At 44.5% G+C, this 9,705-nt stretch overlaps 1 long non-coding RNA gene across 10 annotated transcripts in view; it reads right to left on the reverse strand.

Annotated features, from left to right (window-relative positions):
• The window catches only part of LOC106027739 (uncharacterized), a 77,848-nt gene extending 68,143 nt beyond the window's left edge, over positions 1–9,705 (reverse strand). For 2 of the 10 annotated variants that reach the window (XR_010042384.1, XR_010042386.1), the window contains exons 1-5: positions 9,409–9,705; positions 8,999–9,198; positions 6,811–6,908; positions 3,953–4,087; positions 2,048–3,737 (exon numbers count right to left, since the gene is read on the reverse strand). This is a non-coding gene — a long non-coding RNA (uncharacterized LOC106027739). Of the gene's footprint in view, positions 1–767; positions 1,150–1,221; positions 3,738–3,952; positions 4,088–6,810; positions 6,909–8,998; positions 9,199–9,408 lie in introns of those variants that run through there. The other 8 variants (XR_010042382.1, XR_010042385.1, XR_010042387.1 and 5 more) reach the window with 7 other exon arrangements.

A 9,705-nucleotide genomic window follows, 5' to 3' on the forward strand; every position in this document is an offset into this window, starting at 1 on the left:
AAACACCTGGCACCAGCTTCTACCTGGGCATCAACCGTCATCCCATCAACTCCCCTAAACCCCAGTACAGCACCCCTTTACAGCAGGAAGCAGTAAAGAGAGAAATCTTCACCCTTTTCATAATAATAATCATAAAACAGGATATGAAAGAGTTTTGGCCCAGACAGGACACTGTAGCCAGTAAAGCCTCAGGCGGAACCAAGGAGCTCCATCTCCTCCACCCCTAGGAATTTACCTATGGCACCAAAAGAATACCAATGGGCTACCTGTGCATCACTAATGCCCCTTAGGTTCCACCCCAAACCTAGGCTACTTATATGCCTCCACTCCACGTGTTCCACGGAGAGATCACCGACCCCGGGGGAGATGCCGCACCCCAGGGGATCAGGAGTGTCTTTCCCCATATTCTCAAAATAAAGGTCATTTATATTTCATACTTCTTATCTTTTCAGCCACTGCCAGTCCCCCACAGTTCTATCACCATGGAGGTAAAATCACAAATTCAAACCCAGCCTGGGGGATTTAGTGAAACCCTGTCTCAAAAAACAAACTAAGCACAGTGGCACACCCCTGTGATCTCAGCCTTTGGAGGCTGAGGCAGGAGGACTGTCACAAATTGAAAGCTAGCCTGAACTGCATGGGGAGACCTTGTCTCAAAAAACAAAACTATCAAGCAAGTGCTTGAGCCACTGAGCTAAATCCCCAGTCCCCCAATTTTGGTTTCTGAGAAATCATACTCAGTATACTTTTTTCTTTCTTTATTGTCCTTTTGTTTGTGACAGGATCTCATTACGTAGTTTAGGCTGGCCTTGAACTCACAGTAATCTTGCTTCAGGCTCCTGAGTGCTGGGGTTACAGGCCTGTACCACCATGCCCAGTTTATTTTACATAATAAATTAACAGTCCCCCCCCCCAAATTAACATCAGTAAAATGCCAACAGAACTCTAAAGTAGTACTTAGAACTGTCGGGTGATCCCTCCACTGGGCCGATCAATACTACAGATCGAAACTGAGGCTGCTGAGACACAGCATCACACACTATCTTACAACCAACCTTTTTTTTTTTTTTCTATTCCAGAGAGGGTCTTGCTGTGTAGTCCAGCCTGGCTTGAACTCATGGAGATCCTCCTGCCTCAGCTTTCCAATTGCTAGAATTACAACGACATCCAGCTAAAGTTTTTCTCTAAGTGAACGTTTTCAGTGAGATAAAAGAGAGAATATAAAGTAAAAAATAGTCTTTATTCCAAGGACATGGAGAGGAGTGTTTAACCACAGACAGCCTGGGTCCCTCTGGCCAGAACATAGGGTATAGAATATACATATAACCTCTGACAGGGGTTGTGCGTAGAGCAACGCATGAGGAGCCAATTGGAGTTTTCTTCGTGCACAAACAGGAAGGGGAGTTGCAATTAAGGCTGAGGAAGAGGCAGGAAGTGATAAGCGTTCCCGTTTTGGCCTTCCACCACAATAGACCACCACCATAACCGTACAGTAATTTATACTAAGGCAAGAACCTTTCAATAAGGATTGCACTCTAAAACAAGGATAACATTATATTAAATACATTAACCTGTTGTATGGTTGGTAAGTATCACGTGCAAGTCATAGCTCCTGAGAGACAAGAATGAGTTGCCATGGTCTCCACTTTCTGGAGGAAGTTTAATAGAGCAAAATCACTAGGTGGGTACAATGTATAACAAAACTATGACCAATCAATAAGGTTTACTGGACCAGGTGTTATCACTTATCCCTTGGGGAGCCCAGTAGGCTTGATGCTGGAGCATTTAGAAGTGCAGGTCTCAACTTCTGGAATTTGGTGTTAGAACCAGGTTAGAATATGTGTATCTGCCCTTTAGGTTTCCTTGATAAGCTGATAGAGGGGTTGTGCAATCTCACCATATCCCACTGTGTAAAGGCAATGAAAGCCTATAATTGCTAGGAATCCCCTTAGCTGTTTTAGGGTCTTGGGTTGTAGGAAGAATTTTGTTTAATTCTCTCTTCCCCCAGCCTTCAGGTTCCCTTAGATAAGAGAGCCAAGTATTTTACCTCCAGGCTGTGAAGTTGTGCCTTCCACCTGTCTCTAAACCCATGAGGAAGCACAGTCCATGCCAGCTGAGAGGCCTGGTTGTAAGAATCTTCAAAGGCAAAAAGAAACCAGGAATCTGTATGTAACAGAATACAAAAGAAGGCATCTTTTAACTGTAACACTGAAAACCGACCGACATCTTCTGGGATCCAAGAAAGGGGCATGTGCAGGTTCGATGCCACTGTGCAGACTGGCACTCCTATATCATTCATCAGTCTGGGGCCGGTACCCACCTCTGCACTCCACTGGGTTATCCTAAGACTGGAGTGTTGCACGAGCTACTGCAGTATTTAGTAGACCTTGTGCCTTAACTTATTGATTTTACACAATAATTCTTTTAACTTCAGGTCTTGGAGGGTATTGTCTCCAGTGGGGAAAAAGTAGTAGGATCTTTGAGCTGTGTCTGCTCTGGGGCAGGTCTCTTTGCTCTTCCTTCTCCATATTTATATTTATTTATTTTAGGGCAGGAAAATGTATTGGAGAAAAGGAATGGGAGAATGAGTAGTAGGAATAGCTCCTGAGACCTCAGAGGGGTTCTGAATGGGATGCCCCATATTTGGCCTTTAGTTGCCCACTCTTCAGGATTTATTTCTGCTCCGTGAGGGGTAGGCACTGTACTGACCTGGGTGTGTGTATATTACAGTCTTCAAACAAGATAAAATATTTCTCCCCAGGAGGGGAACTGGGCTTTCAGGCATAATTAAAAAGGAATGAGTGACAAGAAAGCCATCCGAGTTACAGTCTAAAAGTTGTGAAATAGTGAGTTACATTCTCTCCAGTGACTCCTTTCACTGAGGTATGACAGCTCGAAGGAGGGCCAGGGCTGAAGGACTGAGAGACACACACCATGGCTGGTCTCTTTTTCCCTCTGGAGTCCTGATTACCCGGGACTCATGGAGATGACAGTCTTGCCAGGGGAGAAGGCAGAGAGTGCACCAGGGCCCCTCAATCTTGCTGGACCAGCTGGGAAGATGGCTCTGACTCTTGGGGCCTTCACCTCAGAGGGCCATCTGATGTCCAGTAGTCATTTTTGCCCGGGCATGGCTCAGGGGGCCTCTTGTCATGAGGGTTCTTACCACCATCTCTCCTAAGGTGACCTGGTTTTCTGCAGCAGTAGATGAGTTGGTTTTTCTTGGAGCCCCAAGAAGCAGACTTAGGATATATTCCTTTTAAGTCTGCAGCAGAGGCAGCCACTTTCTCTTGGTCTCTGTTTTCTTCCTGTGGCCTCCTCCTGGTCTGGATTATAAAATCCAGAAGAGGCAAGTCTCACCAAAGCATCAGGTGAGCTCTTTGCAGCAAAAGCCATCTTTCCTAACACCCAAGGCTGACTGGGTTATAAACCTGTCTTTAAGAATAATCTGTCAGGGCTGGGGATTTAGCTCAGCAGCATAAGCGCCTGCCTTGCAAGTGCATGGTCGTGCATTTGATCCCCGGTACCGATTAAAAAAAAGAATAATATGTCTTTCTGTCTGATCGAGAGCCAGGGGCGTATGTTTTATCAAAGCCTCTTGTAAGTGATCTAAGAAGGCAGAGAAGTTCTCATCTTTCTTCTGACGAATTGTTGACAATTTAAAATAATTGAAGGACTTAGTTCTTGCCCTTCTTAGACTTCAAGAAAATGTCTTGGACCAGGGATGTCTCAGCACCTGCCTGACAAGCACAAGGTCTTGAGTTTGATTCTCAGTACCAAATAATAATAATAATAATAATAATAATAATAATAATAATAATATGTCTCAACAACTGTTTTGCATATATTTTAGCTTTTACAAACTCTTCTGATTAAGTATTTCCTACAACATAGAAAAAAACTAGTTCATTTCTGTCATGAGCTAGGAGATACCACAGTGAATTTAAGTGCCTACCTTGCAGCAGTTAATAATAGTTTATATTCTTTCTTTGTTTAGGTAATAGGGTTGTTTTCTTGCCTAGGGATAATTTCTTGATGCTGCTTAGCTTTGTTCAGTTGTCGTGTCTTTAGGACTATGGCTGGCTGTCATCTATGAAGTAAGGGAACAGGAAAGAGTTGAAAAATTCTAAGCTGTTATCCTTATTCTGAGCCTCCTCATCCTATTCCCCATCAGAAAAATTTAGAAAAAGCTAGATACCTATAATACTTATGAAGATTCCCTCAACACCCCTGGATTGTTTTGGAGTGTTTTTCCTTTATAACTGTATTGTAGTTTTCTGGTCTGAATTTCTTAAGCAATAAATAAATTCTTTCTTTAAAAAAAAAAAACATCTCTGAAGGTGTCGCCTGTTCCAATCTCCTGTCCAGTTGCTAGGCCAGTAAAGGTCTTGCATAGGGACTGCTGGGCTCCTGTAGGAACCAGCTGTGCCTCTGGCTGCCTGTTTTCTAAAATTAACAGTATGCTATTCATCTCCAAATGTAATAGCAGCTTGTAATGCTGCTTGTCTCATGAGAAGTCAAGGATTGATTGAAGAGTTACCATTACATCTTTCCAGTCTAGTTCACAGGTCTGAGTACATCCCCTAAAGACCTCAATGTACTTATCAGAATCATCTAAAAACTTTCCCAGATCTTGTTTGATCTGTTTGAGGTCACTGAGAGCAAATAAGGGGGAACCTTCGGCTCAGTAACAGTGGATGAAGTTTTGATCAAGGTTGCCTTGGAAACCTCAGGCTTGGGTTCCATAGGGCAAGGGAGGGGACCCCCAGGCTCAGCATCTGTGCCTTAAGGGCCAGAGTTGTCCGGGTTTACGCTGGCTTACCTTTTACACTTTGAACACAAGTAAGGATTATCCCTTAATGCAAAGAGAGTCTGGACAGAAGGTAACTCTGACCATTTTTCCTCTCTTATAGTACAATTCTACATGTGTAGCAGTATTATAATCAATACCTCCCTCTGTATCCTTTTTGCCACTAAGGGGTAGGCAGACCACATGCAGATTCAAATAAACAGCTCTCTCTCAATACATGAGGATCAAAAAATCTCGAGGGCTTAATGAAACATTCCAAAGGAGTAAGAGAATATGACATTGAGTACTTCATCTGCAACACAAGAGGAAAAAAACGCATGTCCCTTCTAATCCCTCCTTGGTTTCTCTCAAGGCATCCCCCAAAGTGCTCCAGCCATTCAGACAGTGACCAGAAGATAGGTCGGGTTGGACTGCACCTTTACCAATTCACACCCCTGCCTCCCCTGGGAACTCATACTCCTAACTCCAGCATGTTTGCAAAAGCACAGCTACAATTGGTTCCAGCTATAAACAGATTTAAAGGAGGAAGCATTGCTAAGAGACCCAAACCACTGCTTTCCAATTTTTGAAAGAAAATGAGGGAGAAAAAAATCAAAGGGCAAAGTGGAAGTGGTTGGAGCCTTCTCAGCCTAAATAAGAACTCACTTCTAGAGACAGAATCAAATAATGGCTCAGGGAAACCCTGCACTGGGCCTTACGGCAAAGAAGTCTCTGAGACATTTATGCTCTCTATCTAATTCCTTAGCAGCAGGACAAGGCTGTTTTACTCAAAATGCACTCTAAAATTTCTATGTCTCTATATCTGCAATTATGAAGCTCAACTTTCACACATTATTCAGCAACCACAACTTATCACATAAATGATGAGAACCACACCTAGGAGGGGAAAGAGAGCCAGGAGGCTGGGGGTTCTCCCTTACACTAAATGTGTTTTGGCTCCTTAAGTGCTCAGCTTGGGGAAATACCTACTTCCTTCTGATCTTACCCAGAAGCCGGTTCTTTCTGTGGGCTCTCAGGTCTCCCAAGACAGGCTGTTGCCCAGAACACTACATTGGCATACACTTTCACATGTGTTCTCCTGGACGGGCAAAACTCCGATGTCTCATCTGACCCACAGGCTGGGGGTATGTGGGCCTCATCTAAAATGATGTGTCTGTTTCTGGTGCTGGCCAACATTCATTTTCTATAGACTTAAAGGTTCTTAGTTGTTGGATAGGAGGGAAAAAACACTGAGACAGTTCAGAGTTCCTCGCTCTCTAATCTTTAGCAGAAACAAGCCTCAAAAAAAAAAAAAAAAAAAAAAAAAAAAAGGAAAGTACAAACTGACAGGGAAAAGCAGAAATGAGATCAGAAAAAGGCAATCTTTTCTACTCACACTCAGGGTGAGTTATTCAACCTGTTGCACAAGTCATCACCCTCATCCTGGAAAGATAAGCGTAGGGAATCTCAAGAGCTAAAATTGCCTCCTCACCAGTGGAAGATCAGACCAAATAGGAAACTGAGGCAGAGCAGGCCCAACATTCCCTCTAGAGTGCAGAGGAGGTTGGGCATGTCTGTCCCAGTGAGTCTTGTCCTTTATGTCTTGAGGATGGCCACTGACCTTTTAAATAGCAGATGGAGTCCTGTGATTGATAGCCACGTACATTTTCTAAATATAAACTAGATTTCATAAAAAGATCCATTTTACAGCATTTCATAGCAAAGTCCACTAAGGGTATGTTATAACATTGCCTTTTCTTAGCATTATTGTCTAACAAATCAAACAGGTCAAGCAAGGAGCTAAAATAAATCCATCAACCAGTAAGTCCACATGTGGCATATATAAAACAGGAATACAAGACCTTGCCTACAAAAGCAAAATGTCCCATCAAAGTAACATCATAATCTTCCCAGGTTTTCAACTTAAATTTATCATCAGCTTAACAAAAACAATATATAAAAAAGACAAAATTTTATGCCCTGTCTTAAGCAGTTAACAGACAAGGATGACAATTTCTAATTACCTGAATAAGTCACAATTCAGAATCCATGAAATGCTGGGGATTTAGTTTGGTGGCATAAGGGCTTTCTGGCAAGTACAAGGTCGTGAGTTTGATCCCCGCTATAAAAAAAAAAAAAAATCCATGAAACAAAGGCAAACTCTTACCCCTCCCAGTTTTATCTAACTGGGTGCTGCAAGTGATATCAGACCTTTATTCAGTTTGTATAGGGGAACTACTATAACTCCCAACCTGCTAGATGTCCAATACACTGAGTTTGCATTCCCCAAAATTGAAGAATGAGTTGTAAGGCACAACATAGGTTAAGAATAGCAGATTTTATTGAGGGAAGAGGTAGCTCCTGAAACAGGAGAGGCCTGAGTGGGTTACTGCAGATCCACCTTCTGGAGGAAGTTTTATAGAGCAAAATCACAAGGCAGGTACAATGCAGGACAAAACTATGACCAACCAATAATATTATAAGTACAGTCACTTACATAATGTTGATCCAATTGGGAAACAAGTCATGTAGCAAGTGTACATGAAAGAATAAAGAACTTTTCAGGACAGGGTAGGTCTGAAGGTCCTGATCATCCTATGAACTGACTGACATCTGGCTAGACTATTGGACCAGGTGTTACCACTCATCCCTTGGGGAGGTATGTAGGCCTTGTCATTCACTCTTTATCTTGGTCTGGTCTCCAACAGATCTGCCTGCCCAGTGTCTGTACTGTGTTTCCATCTTTTGCAAATTGACTCCTTCAAGGAGTCTGCCTGCTTGTATTTCTACCTAACTTAGCTATCTACAATAAAATGTAGTTTTGTGTTTTGTTGGTACTGAGAATCGAAGTCAGGACATTGTGCTTGCCAGGCAGGTGCTATGTGACTAAGCTATATCCCCAGTCCAAAATGTTTTGTGTTTTTGGTACTGGGAATTGAACCCACAGTCCTTACAAAGAGCTACATCCCTAGTCCTTTTTAAATTTGAGACAGGGTCTCATTAATTCCCTAAGTTGCCTTGGCTGGGCTCAAATTTACAAGCCTCCTGCCTCAGCTTCCCAGAGTACAGGAATCACAGGAGTGCACCCACCCTTGGCTGAGAAAGGCTCTTAAGAAGAAGTGCTGTATCTGAGTTAGGCCTTTCAGAGCCAACCCCATGGCTCAGGCAACAGGCAAAGGCTGGGATCTCCAGTGTATAGAAAGGAACAGATTAGGACAAATGCTGGAGGACAACCATAGAAGGGGAGCATATTCAACATGGCTGTGGAGAAGGAAATGGAATGTTTATGGAACTTTCTAGAGTTGACCTTAGTCCTCTGAATCCTGAGTGGGCAGTGGGCTCTGTGCTTAAGACCAAAACAAGGAAATGAAGCTGGGTGTGGTGGTGCATGCTTATAATCCCAGCACTGGAGAGGCTGAGGCAGGACTGCTACCAGTTCAAAACCATCCTGGGCTACACAGTGGTGGAAAAAAAATGAGCCAGGTGTGGTAGGGCAGGCTTGTAACCCCAGCACTCTGGGAAGGTGAGGTAGGATTATGAATTCAAATAGTTTTGGCAATTTAGCAACTGGGTGAGACTCTGAGGATTATGCATGTAGTTCACTTTGAAGGCCCTGGGCTCAATCCCCATTACAGCAAGAAGTGGGGTTTGGAGTCCTGCCTGTATAGACTGGTCTATAGCATTAGCTGGGTAAAAGGGGAATGAAACTATGAGTTTGGAGACAGCCAATGGATGGTCTCAGTACTAAGAAAGTCCCAATTTTCCTAGAAGCCTGCCCTCTTACTTTGTTAATGATATATTGCACTGTTTCTCCCTAAAAACCAAGCATGGTGGCAAACCTCTGTAATCTAAGCATTCTGGAAGGCTGAGACAGAAGGATCATCAGCCAGGTCAACTGAGGCACTCAGATCCTGTCTCAAAAGTAGAAATCAAAAAGGGACTGGGGATGGAGATTGGACTGAAAGGCAATCAATCAAAAGTATGCCTCTGGGTCAAAATTGGCCCAATTTGTCAACGATGGCAGACAGAATGGCAGGAGTATCCCATACTACCCAAATCTGTTGTAATTCAAGATGGTTTTAAACTCAGCTATGTATTCCATGCTAGTATCGAACAAAGAGCGATTCCGTCTCAGCCACCCGGAGTGCTGGGATTAAAGGCGTGCGTGCAAACCCATACCCGGAAGCATTATCTTTGATTTTCACTGCATACCCATTTTTTCCTTATTTTTGAGACAAGATCACACTGTGGAGTCCACATTGGCCTTGAACTCCTGATGACCCTTGGGTCTCGGCCTCCCACGTGCTGGGATTACAGGCGTGCACCACGAAGTCGGGCTCCATTTTCTTCCCTTTTGCTCCTGCTAGATGGACTGCATAACAGGATTCAATCCTCTTCCAGCCAAACGACTTCTACAAAAGTATAATAGAAATTCCGCTGGTTCAGTGCTAATACGTACTCCAGCTCCTCCCCTTCCCAGCATCCTAGAGGCGAGAAGATCCTTAAAGACAGGTTTAGGTCTGCATCCCACCTCCCCACACCCTGTCCACCCCCTTGACCCTGGGCATCCTCAGAGGCACCCAGCTCCGTGGGGGCCTCTCCCGACAGGAGGTGGCCTTTACTTGGGACATCTAGGCCAGCAGAGATGTGCTCGAGTATGTGGAGCCCAGTGGAGCAGGGCCTCAGGGGTGTCCGCCAGGTCTGAAGTGCAAAAAACAGACTGCCGTTGAAAGCGCCGCAGGCCAGAGCCGAGCAGAGGGCCGGCGTGGCAGGGCGGGGACACGAGGCGGCTGCGCGTGCAGCCGGGGGGCCAGCACACAATGGGTCGCGGCGACCAGACAGGCGCGCAGCACCCTCGGCTCTCAGCACATGGGCCGCCCATCTTGCGGGGCCCACAGCGGCCCGTCGGCCCAGCCCGG

This window comes from Cavia porcellus, unplaced genomic scaffold (assembly GCF_034190915.1).
Source record: "Cavia porcellus strain 051 isolate PalLab524CR breed Dunkin Hartley unplaced genomic scaffold, mCavPor4.1 scaffold_23, whole genome shotgun sequence".
In the NCBI taxonomy this organism is placed as follows: Eukaryota; Metazoa; Chordata; class Mammalia; order Rodentia; family Caviidae; genus Cavia; species Cavia porcellus.